The 12,493-nt window shown below is 41.7% G+C and overlaps 1 protein-coding gene across 1 annotated transcript in view; it reads right to left on the reverse strand.

Moving 5' to 3' along the window:
• The window catches only part of KLF12 (KLF transcription factor 12), a 122,172-nt gene that overhangs the window by 18,837 nt on the left and 90,842 nt on the right, over window positions 1-12,493 (reverse strand). The window lies entirely within an intron of this gene.

Below are 12,493 nucleotides of genomic sequence, written 5' to 3' on the forward strand. Positions count from 1 at the left end.
GCTATAAAAAAAACCTACATATGAGAGCTGCTAACACTACTTTGAGTTTACCACAAACATATAAACTAGAGTAAGTGCAGTGCTCCCTATATTCCACCACAAACTGTGTGATATATCAAAACAATAAGCATACACTTATTACTATGTGTTTTTATTATTCGCAGAAATAATAAGTGTATACTTATTGTTTTGATATATTGCATCATTTTTGGTGAATTATAAGGAGCGCTGCTCTGATTCTATTTATACTGTATATGTTAATATAATTTGCCCATTAAACAAACTTGGGGGTGTGGTGTGGGTACATGGGTGAGATTGTATGCTATACCACTGCTTTCAGAATGCAACTGAAGCTGGGTCTGGTTTTTCTCTCCTGTCATTGGATTATTCAAGGATACTGGGGATAGGGTACGCCCTGAGAGAATGTATGCCTCCTGTCATCACTGCAGGGAATCAACTGTCAGTATGGCAGAGTGAGTTTAGCAGTGGACACATGGATAATGAAGATTTGGCACCCTCCCAGTGTGGGCAAAGTGTGATGTGAAGATATTTGGTATTGGCTGGACATTTACCTTTCTTGCCATAAGTTTAGGTGCTGTATAGGAACAATACAATAATGTGAGCATGCAGATCTAGATACGATTTGCATGGAAGCTTTGCTATCATAGTAGCTTTTGAATGATAGTATAGCTAATTTTTGTAGCTTGTGCTTATATTACTGTTTTCACTCTGATGTGGCATTGCTGGTCTCAATGGTCAGCCTTCTCACTGTAGCCCTGTCCCTTTGTGAATGGAGCAGAGTGAGTGGCTGTGGGTAAATGTATATTGTATTAGGACTATAAAAAGTCAAGAATGGCTATAAGTGGGTTGGCTCTGAGAAAAACGACTTGTCCCTCAAAGGAGGATTAGATACTTTTATCAACAGAAGGTTTTTAGAGGGCTCCTTCCACCACAATGATGAAAATATGTGATGACCCAGTCCAGGAACATGATGAATGCTCTCATTTCTGTGATCTTAGTATTTACCTTGGATTTTATTTAATAAAGTGATGTCAGAAGCTGTTGTAAAACTCAAGTGTGTACCCTTCTATGTATTTAAAATGAAAATGCCCTTGCAAAGTAAAAGATTCACTTTTCAAAGTAAACACGTTCTACTCCTTTAGTAAATCACCATTTTGAGTTCTCTGGTCACTAGGTGGATATCATCTTCCCAAAACAATGTCTCCCATGTATTTTCAACTTCAAGCTCATTTTAAAGGAACACACAACAAAACCAGATAGTCTGTAACTGGTCCAGTATTAAAAATATTTAGGTACAGTACTTCTAAGTTACGATGCTGGTATTTTATCCAGAGTTTTACAATGCACAATAAATAATATGGTTACAGTGATTTATAAGAGATTACTGCTTATAGCTTAAAAGTGTCAAAAACGTTTGCTTGCATTATTAGGACAACCATTGATGAACTAGATTTTCCAGTGATGTTGGAAATATTAGAAGTAATGCCCAACTGGCATCATCAGACTTGTTGCTATTTTAGCTTTCCATGTACTTGCAATGTAGGAGTTGGGCTTAACTCTCCTGTGTTTTAAGTGCTTTATTTGTATTTTCTGCTGCTGTCCTGCTTTATAAAAGTCTCAAGCACAGATTACCTTCAGTGCATGTACTGTATATACGTAACCACAAAATATTTTCATCAACTGCAGAAAAATAACACTAAGGTATGAAACAAAGAAGCTGGTATCCAGTTGATTCATTTTTTCTGTTTAATTCAGATAATCCAGAATGGGATCAAGTGGTTTCAGTGAATTGACATGTCATTGAACTAAGGCATAAGGGAGCAATTTTACTGGGTAAAAACAGCTCATTCTGCATTTACATTCTTAAGTGCTATTAAAATAATACAGCCTCCTGTACTTGTGCCACTTAAACTTCTGAGCTACTTACCTTTACCTTCAAAACCAATAAAATGATGACAGAAACAGAGACAATTTAAGGACCATCACTGTTATCCGCACATATTGATTTGTTATATGATAGTTTTTTGTCTGATAACACTGGATATTTCTGGCATTGAGACAACATTTAGCAATCTATATCTATAACAAGACTGAAGCAAACAGTTATTGCTAATATGGTTATCATGAATGCACCTGGTGTTAAATTATTTGCAAAACAAAGATTTTTATACATAGTAAAAGTGACTAAACAACAAATTAAAAACTTATAAACTTAAAAAAAAATGTTGACTGTAAGGCCCCTTTCATATGAAGAGTCCAATCAGGTCCACCCGTCAGTTTTTCAAGTGGACTTGATCAGATGGTCCATTCACCCCTATGGATCAGCGGGTGTAAACAGACTTGTGTCCGTTTACACCCGCCTACCTCGGATCCAATCTGGCCAGCTACAAAACAGAAGAGGATCTCGTGCACATCGCTGGACAGAGGTTGGGCTCAGGTAAGTATTAGAGTGGGCTGAGGGGGGAGCTGCACACTGAAGTTTTTTTACCTTCATGCATAGAATGCATGAAAGTATAAGACCTTCAGCATCTACAACCACTTTAAAGTTAAACTCTAGGCAAAAAAAAAAGTATTTTAAAATATTCCTCAATATCCACAAGGGATATAAATCTACTTTTTGTGCAGCAAATGCCAATGGAAATCCAGATATTACCCTGTAAAGGTGGTGGTGACATCATCATTGAGCTGCACACACCCTGTGCAGATAGAAGAGCTGTGAAGGGAACCCAGCAGGTCACCCACTAGGGGCTGCATGCAGAAAACTACAAGAGGGGAGCAGAAACAAGACCAGTTACCTGGCACAATGACAGAGAGCAGCATTTACTGGTCTTTATTACATGCAGCTCCTGCCCAAAGGTAAAGTTTCACACTGGATTACTGCACAGATCTGACAGGAATAAACAAAGCACACCAAGGTTCAAGTAATAATGTATATACCTCTTCTATTTAGACCAGGGGTGTCCAAAGTTTTGACTTTCCTGGGCCACATTGGAAGAAGAGGATTTGTCTTGGGCCGCACATAAAATACACTAACAATAAGGATAGCTGATCAGCAGAAAAAATGCAGGCAGATCACAAGTTAATGATCACTGCTATAGATGTAGCTGAGTAATAAAACTTCATTTTTTTGTAATATTTTTTATTATAAAAGTAAAAAAGGGCAACATAAAACGAGTGTGACATTTGACACTGTTATTTATAAAAACTTACACATCAATATCTGGTTCAATTGATGTAGTAGCAAATTCTCAAGGTGTTCATCAGATATTTTGGTTCTAATTTTGCCCTTCATGAGCTTCATCCTTGAAAATTTTTGCTCCGAAATATAGGTGCTGCCAAAAACTGATGACATGAACCGATTGTGAAGAGTAGGATATTTTGTTTTCGATAGATAAGTCCAGTAAAGAGACACTGCCAAATTGTTCTTCATTCACATGTGTTTGCTAAGTGTAAATGCATTTTTACAAACAATTCCCCAAATATTAACATTTTTACTTAAGTTTATAATTTTGTGTTGGGCCACATTCATAGCTCTCTTGGGCAGCAGGTTGGACACCACAGATTAAGACAATACTTTCTTATCCCTAAGTTTGGCTTTGCTAGGCTCCACCACTAGTTTTAATCCCTCCAAAGTACAATTCTTAAAAAAACAAAAAAAAAAAAGACAACAAAACATAGCCCATTATAGTTCAGAGAGCATCCACTAACACACAATGTTTTACAAATAAGAAAAATTTCCCAGAGCACTGTAGGTTAGCTAAAGTGACAGAACAGCAGATGCTGATTGCTTTATGGCTCAGTGTGGTTGATGAGAAAACCAGTCACTCTTTACACAAGCTAAAAACAGAAATAGCAGAATATGTAAAAACAGCCTATAGCTCGGTCTACTGGCTGAGTAGAAGACTGTATAATATTAATATGCAAATTTTAATCTCTACCGAATTAAAAAAAAGACCATAAAGAAAATGTGCCAAATCACTATACATCCCTTTAATCTGTGTATTCAATGCTTCAGGTTTGTTGAATCTCTTGGAAAGCATATAAAGGGTGTCTGACATTGTCCTTCATAATACCTGTCCCTCCATCACAAGAAAACAGACACATAATTGTGAATTTTGGAAAGCTTATCATTGGTATAAAAATCTTTTAACTGCCTGACCCCTAGGCATAAAACAAATTAATGTTCAACTCATAGCGTACTCACATAATTAACTTTCATTTATGCCACTTATTTACATACATAAATAACAAAGCTGCTCTCAGAACAATTATAAAGAATAAATTGAGTTCCCTATCCCTTATATCACCTGAAATACTCTTTTATAGTAATCCATAAAAGACAAAAGAGGTAACCAAAACTCTACACAAAGCCACTGTCTTGTTGTACAATAAAAGTTTGGTTTCGGTTGCATTAAACACTTTAGCTTTGTTTAACATATGTGTGGTTACTGTGTAATAAAAGCAGGGCAAACACGGGCTGTTCCTTTAGACCTGTCTCAGCACGGAAGTGTACAAGTCCAATGCCTTTTAAAAATAACTCTAAAATGTCTATCAACCAGTACAAATACTACAGTTAACCCGAGTCTGGCACCAGTTGATAGGCACACACAACAAAAAGAGATCTGCAAATTCTCAGGATAATCCAGGCTTGCCACAATAGGAAAAGATAATATTTTTAACATGAAGTAGCTCTACAGATCTCCCACATCTGAAATGATTGGCACAGTTTAATGATGTTCTAAATAGCAAAACCTAGTCACACACAAAGATTTGACTCTCGGGCAGGGAGTCTCATAACTAAAGAGCATAAACACATTGTTAATTACTTTTTGGGTCTATGCCTAAAACATGCAATCATAAAAAATGTACAGGAATACCCGCAGGTCAAAAAAACTATCATATTATTATTCAACTAAAGAGATTAAAAAGGAAAAAGAAAAAAGAAGACTTTCTTGAATGGGCAATTGCATTTTTAACCAACAATTATGCAAAAAAAACTGAGCAGGGAGAGCAACAACCCCATCCTCCTTCCCTGGCATCTAGGGTGGCATTCTAGAAGCTTTTGCTATACACTGGATTTGCCTTCTTCTGCCCCTGGGAGCCCTGATATCCTATGCCATGGCCTATGTAGGCTACACAGAAATAAAGCCATAGGTGGCCACAGCAAAACACTATCTCTCAAATCAAGACAATGTATGATGGCATGGCTTCATTGCTTTCAACTATGTATACGTGTTTATTCGTGCAGATTACAATTCAGAGAGCATTTCACAGACAAGGTCCTGCATCTGGTGACAACTGGTAGACAACACATGTGCAGCTGATCACAGATCACCTCCAGTTCATCGTTGTGTCACTTTAGCCACTTCAGCTCCAGAAGGTTTTACCCCCTTCATGACCAGGCCATTTTTTGCCATTTGGCAATGCACCACTTTAAATGGTAATTGTAGGGTCATGCAATGCTGTAGCCAAATTCATTTTTATATTTATATCACAAAAATAGAGCTTTCTTTAGGTGGTGTTTAATCACCACGGTGATTAAACATTTTGAAAAAAAAACAAAAAACAATACTTTTTGCTTTCCGCTGTAAAACAAATCCAATAAAAAAATTTAAAAATCTTCAAATATTTAGGCCACAAAGTATTCTACTACACATCTTTGGTAAAAAAAAATAAGATAAGTGTAAATTGTTTGGTTTGCATGAAAGTTATAGCGTTTACAAACTATGGTATATATAAATTGGAATCTTTTTTTTTATACTACTAGTGGCAGTAATCAGCAACTTTTAATGTGACTGCAATAGTGTGGTGGGCCATCTGACACCAACTGATAATACAATGGTCAGTGCTAATACTATACACTGTCACTGTACTAATGACACTGGCTTGGAAGGGGTTAACATCTAGGGAAATCAAGGGGTTAAATGTGTGCCTAACAATGTGTAATGTGTGTAATATGTGCTTCTTTTACGAACAGATGCTGCTTTGCAAGAATAAGAAACAGAGATTATCCCCTCTCTGGCCTGTGATTGGACATAGCCGATCAGTAGGTCCCGGCCATGAATCATTGGCCAGGACTTGCTGGCCATCTCCCACTGTGTACAATCACAGCGGTCGATGGCAGAGGGATGCACATTTGTGCATGGGCTGCCATCCCCATTACATTGTGGGCGGGCGGTCATTAAGCAGTTAAACCAACCAACCATATTTCAGGCATTTTGCCAAGACCATTGGGAAGAATATCTACAATGCTTTGAAATAGACAAAAACATTAGCTGATAATAACAAGCAACCAATAATGTTGGATGTACATATAAATAAAGCAAAGCTGTGCTTTGTACATGGCAGGGCAAAGCAACATATCCACTTTAAAGCCAACACCTAAAGCATGTTATACTTACTTTCTCTTGGTTCCATTCACTATTGGGAGCATAGAGATTTACACAGGACCTTCTTGCATCCCATGTGACGGCAATGGGCCAATCGGCATTACATGGCTTGTGGTGCACTGCCCTAAAGAAAATCCTTCAGGAGGGAATTTTAGTCCATTCTGGTATGCTAGAAATTTAATAGGCTGCCTTAACACAATGCACATTAATGCACATCATAACATGCATGAGTTGAATGCACCACAATAGACCACCCTGGTATGATATGGGTCCTGAAGGTTTGCTGTACATTTCATATAGTTATCTTTTAACCCTTTCACTGCCAGGTCCCTGACAGCTGGGGGTTTTATACACAATCCAGTGGCTGCGGCCACTGGGATTGTGTATAAATCTGACAGGCAGACTACTGCCTGTCAGGGGGAAGCAGTCAGGCAGCTCTGCTACAGCCAACATCTTCCACAGTTCCTGGTTTCGGTGTAACCAGGCTTGCCCATCTGTGGGCCCAGGGAGAGCCATGGCGGGTGCAGGGCAGATGGAGAGGAGAGTGGACAAACATCTGCTCCCCTCCCCTTCTTTGTGACCTGGAAGGCGATGTCCATGACGTCACTTCTGGGTCACAGCTATCACTTTCCTGGCTAGAATAAGAAAGATGTATTGCAATGTGGTCTGCATTGCAATACATCTAATGGAGCCCAGAGGAAACATGCAGGGTCTTTTTTAGACCCTGCATGTCTCAATAAAGAGAACATATACGCATATGTTGGGGCGACTACGCGTGAAAATGTAAACTGCGAAACACATGTAACATGACCTATAGGGCCTTTTGAAGCGCTGCCTATAGAAAATATAGGGTACTGAAGTTTTATGCAATTTCATATGCGCACGCAAATTTAAGCTTTGGCACATTGGGTATCCATTTACTCGGCACAACCTCGTCTTTTATATTTTCCCAAAAATGTGGGTAATTTATTGTGTTTGTTTGCTCTAAAATTCACTTTAGTATGATTTTTACTGAAATTTTGTGTTTTCTAGACCTATACAATAATAATGTGTAACATAAAAAATTAGAACTACCGCTATTTTATTCTCTAGGATGTTTGCTTTCAGAAAATATATAATGTATCGGGCGTAATCTTCAGGCCTAATTATTTTTTAAACGTGCAAAAAAACCCTGCAAAAGTGGCTCTGGCAGCGAAATGGTTAAATGCACTCAAACTACTTTCAGCTTACTTTCAACCTAATATGGGTCTGTTTAGAACATTTTTCATTTTGGTAATGCATGCACATCAATATACTTTTCTATTAATTCCTATGGAAACCCTGCACACTATTGGGGGGTGCATATTAGATAGCCTTTCTTTAGAAATTAAAGCCATGGGTGGAAGAAGAAAAGTCCATTTGGGAGACAACTGGAGCAGTAGGTGTGTTGTGCTCAGTTGGAGGAGTGGGGACAGATAAGTATACTACCTGAGGAACCTCTGGGTTGAGGAACACAAAGGACACCTGGAAGTCAAGTTACGCTTTAAATTTAACCTGTTTCTTTGCCCTGTATTGGTAAAGCACAAGTACACATAAAAAGACCTTTCTATGACCCAAGAGCAACTTCTATATCAAAATAATCAATTCTAAATTGGGTATTAATCCCAACAGATTACAGGCCTGGCCTAGTATAATTCTAACCGACAGGAAAATTTATGTACGTGACTCACAGTTACTGTCTCAACAACATTGCCTTTCAATTAGCTTTGCAGAGATCAAGATGCTCCCTTTATAGAAAACAGAAGGGGGAAATGCAATTCTCTGAACTAGTGGTGGAATTATAAGACTTGTCGTAGGTGCAGCTCCAATGGGGCCCTGAACCGTGGGGTATTTAATCACACTGAGCATAAAAATTGCAAAACCTTTTAATCAAATGGTCTCCTGTTAAACAGATGTGAAGAAAAAAAAAATCACTTGAACACAAACAATATAACTTGTTCACTGTTTACACTAAAAGAAAAAAAAAAGAGAAAATTAATATACATAACTTTTCCAATAGAATATTTAACATTTACGTTCTTTTAGGCGGTAAACAAAGTGTGTTTCTTTTTTAAATGTACTTATGATTTACACTTTGTATTAGAATTTGACATAGATATCAGTTTATTTTTAGTAAACTGTAATATCTGTATAATGAAAAGGGCACAGCTAATCATACAATGGTATGTGACTCTTGACTATGCATTTGTGTAGTGAGTACATGATGTATTCATGTTTGTGTTAATTATTAATACACGTTGGAAGTTTAAAGCATATAACAGGTCAATCTTCTTTCTTTTTCATGAAACATCATTCTGTAATGTAGACGCTTCCCTATTATGCCTAGCTTAGCACGTAAAGCCGCAAGATGCCAATCGTTCATGCCTGGCACTCCAGACGTGTTTATGCAACGATAATGTAAAAATGTGCTGTAACCCATTGCAACAAATCACAAATGATGAGTTTTGATTAGTAGCTAAGCAATATCAGTAGAGTACATATTGCTCTTTTTATTTTTCCATAGTGGAATAAGATGTTAGGTTTAATTTTATTCCTGTATTACAAAAATGACACATGGAGCCAACACTGATATTGTAGGCAACACAACAGATCTGATACTAAAGGCAAAAGCAACATATTTAGTTTATAATTAGGCCTAGATAAAACAAAAGACTAAAAAGTATTTATGGCTCAAATATTTTGTTCAAGTTAAGGCGATACTAAAGGTTCATTTTTTTTTTTTTTAAAATAACAAACATGTCTATATTTATCTGCTCTGTGTAGTGGTTTTGCATAGAACATCCTGGATCCTCCTCTTGGGTCCCCCACAGGCTCTCCTGGCTCCTGCTTGCAATCAGGTGCCCCCTTAGCAAGCAGCTTGCTATGTGGTCGCCCGCTGCTCCATGTGTCTATTCACATGTGGAGCCTTGACTTGGCCCCACCCCCTCTCTCTCCTCATTGGCTGACTGGCTGTGATTGACAGCAGCAGGAGCCAATGGCTCCCGCTTGCTGTCTCAGCGAATAAGACGGCAGAGACACGGGACAGCTGAGGCTGTCCTGCACATCGCTGGATCTCGATGGGGCTCAGTTAAGTATTGAGGGGGCTGGGGTCACTGCTGCACACAGATTTTTTTTTACCTTCATGCATAGAATGCTCTTTAACCTGCAGCCAGAGGTGTAGCTTGAGGTTTGTGGGCCCCAATGCAAAATTTGCCCTGGGCCCCCCGGCTACCACCACCACTTCAAACTCTGAGTCTTAGGGTGGCGCTCCCACTCCCCTCCCTGCATTCAGACTTGCAATTCAGAAAAGGTGCCAAGCACCGTGATGTCACCGTGCCTGTCCTGAGCCCGAGCCACCCTAAACTTGAGCACCATTTGGCCACCTTAGGAACTGCGCACACACCGTTCCGAAGTCGACCCGTGACCATATTTTGTTTTTACGGGCAGCGGTTGCCATTCCTGGACATTTATGGACAGGGTAAAAATCGGCAACCCTCTACCCTTATTCCTGGTAATGACACATGTTCTGCCCCCCAATTCCAATTGTAACAAATCAAATGCCTCACCCCACCAAGGTAAAAACAGAGATCCCCTCCTCCTGGTTAAGACACATGCCCTCCCCCCTTCAAGTAATGAAAGATCTCCCCCACCTCTAGGTACTGATAGGTGCCCTCCTCCTGGTAATTACACATGGCATGCCCCCCCTTAAGTTCCCAACCACCACCATCCTAGTAATCACCATGGCTTTTTCTCGAAAAATTGGTGTAGGACTTTATCACCGCAGCGTATGGGAGGATCTTAAAGGGGCATTAAATACCAGGAGAGTGCTATATACAGACTGCATGGTTCAGGAAGCTGCTACGTATGGGGTCCAGGAGGGTGCTAGGTGCAGAGTCCAGGAGGGTGCTACGTGCAGAGTGCAGGATCCAGGAGGGTGCTACGTGCAGAGTGCAGGATCCAGGAGGGTGCTCCGTGCAGTGCAGGGTCCAAGAGGGTTCTACATGCAGAGTGCAGGGTCCAGGAGGGTGCTACGTACAGAGTGCAGAGTTCAGGAGGGTGCTATGTACAGACTGCAGGGTTCAGGAGGGTGTTATGTACAGAGTGCAGGTCTAGGAGGGTGCAATGTACAGAGTGCAGGTCTAGGAGGGTGTAATGTACAGAGTGCAGGTCTAGGAGGGTGCAATGTACAGAGTGCAGGTCTAGGAGGGTCCTATGTACAGAGTGCAGGTCTAGAAGGATCCTATGTACAGAGTGCAGGGTCCAGGAGGGTGCTACATGCATAGTGGAGGGTCCAGGAGGGTGCTACATGCATAGTGCAGGGTCCAGGGGGGTGCTACATGCAGAGTCCAGGAGGGTGCTATGTACTGACTGCAGGGTTCATGAGGGTGCTACGTGCAGAGTTCAGGGTTCAGGAGGGTGCTATGTACAGAGTGCAGGTCTAGGAGTGTCCTGTGTACAGAGCACAGGGTCCAGGAGGGTGCTATGTACAGAGTGCAGGGTCCTATGTACAGAGTGCAGGGTCCAGGAGGGTGCTATGTACAGAGTGCAGGGTCCAGGAGGGTGCTATGTACAGAGTGCAGGGTCCAGGAGGGTGCTACATACAGAGTGCAGGGTTCAGGAGGGTGCTACGTGCAGAGTTCAGGGTTCAGGAGGGTGCTATGTACAGAGTGCATGTCTAGGAGGTTCCTATGTACAGGGTGCAGGTCTAGAAGGATCCTATGTTCAGAGTGCAGGGTCCAGGAGGGTGCTATTTACAGAGTGCAGGGTCCTATGTACAAAGTGCAGGGTCCAGGAGGGTGCTACAGGCATAGTGCAGGGTTCAGGAGTGTGCTACATGCATAGTGCAGGGTCCAGGGGGGTGCTACATGCAGAGCGAAGGGTCCAGGAGGGTGCTATGTACAGAGTGCAGGGTCCTATGTACAGAGTGCAGGGTCCAGGAGGGTGCTATGTACAAAGTGCAGGGTTCAGGAGGGTGCTACATACAGAGTGCAGGGTTCAGGAGGGTGCTACATGCAGAGTTCAGGGTTCAGGAGGGTGCTATGTACAGAGTGCAGGTCTAGGAGGGTCCTATGTACAGTTTGCAGGTCTAGGAGGGTCCTATGTACAGAGTGCAGGTCTAGAAGGATCCTATGTACACAGTGCAGGGTCCAGGAGGGTGCTATTTACAGAGTGCAGGGTCCAGGAGGGTCCTATGTACAAAGTGCAGGGTCCAGGGGGGTGCTACATGCAGAGTGCAGGGTCCAGGAGGGTGCTACATGCAGAGTGCAGGGTCCAGGGGGGTGCTACATGCAGAGTGCAGGGTCCAGGAGGGTGCTATGTACTGAGTGCAGGGTCCAGGAGGGTGCTACGTGCAGAGTTCAGGAGGGTGCTATGTACAGATTGCAGGTCTAGGAGTGTCCTATGTACAGAGCGCAGGGTCCAGGAGGGTGCTATGTACAGAGTGCAGGGTCCTATGTACAGAGTGCAGGGTCCAGGAGGGTGCTATGTACAGAGTGCAGGGTTCAGGAGGGTGCTATGTATAGAGTGCAGGGTTCAGGAGGGTGCTATGTACAGAGTACAGGGTCCTATGTACAGAGTGCAGGATCCAGGAGGGTGCTATGTATAGAGTGCAGGGTTCAGGAGGATGCTACGTACAGAGTTCAGGGTTCAGGAGGATGCTATGTACAGAGTGCAGGGTCCAGGAGGGTGCTATGTACAGAGTGCAGGGTCCTATATACAGAGTGCAGGGTCCAGGAAGGTGCTACGCATGGTGCATCTTTGACAAGATTGTCTTCCCCCTTCCAGCACAAGACCCCCATCACCCCTCCAGGTATACGCCCATGCTTGCAGCCTTTAATTGCATTTTATTATTCAAGTCACATTAGGCACAACAGCCAATGCATTCTAAAGGATAAGTTCACCTTCTGAACATGTTACATGTTCCAGCCATTTATAGGGTGGAATATGTAACATGTTCCAGCATCTGCAGCCTTTCCTCCCCCCTTCCTGTGACAGCAGGCGGGGGATCTTCTCCCCACACCTTCTGTCACAATTTGAAAATAACACAGCTGTGTGGGGCTCTACCC

This window comes from Staurois parvus, unplaced genomic scaffold (genome assembly GCF_062004578.1).
Source record: "Staurois parvus isolate SC_StPar_1 unplaced genomic scaffold, SC_StPar_1.0 ptg000243l, whole genome shotgun sequence".
Taxonomy (NCBI): domain Eukaryota; kingdom Metazoa; phylum Chordata; class Amphibia; order Anura; family Ranidae; genus Staurois; species Staurois parvus.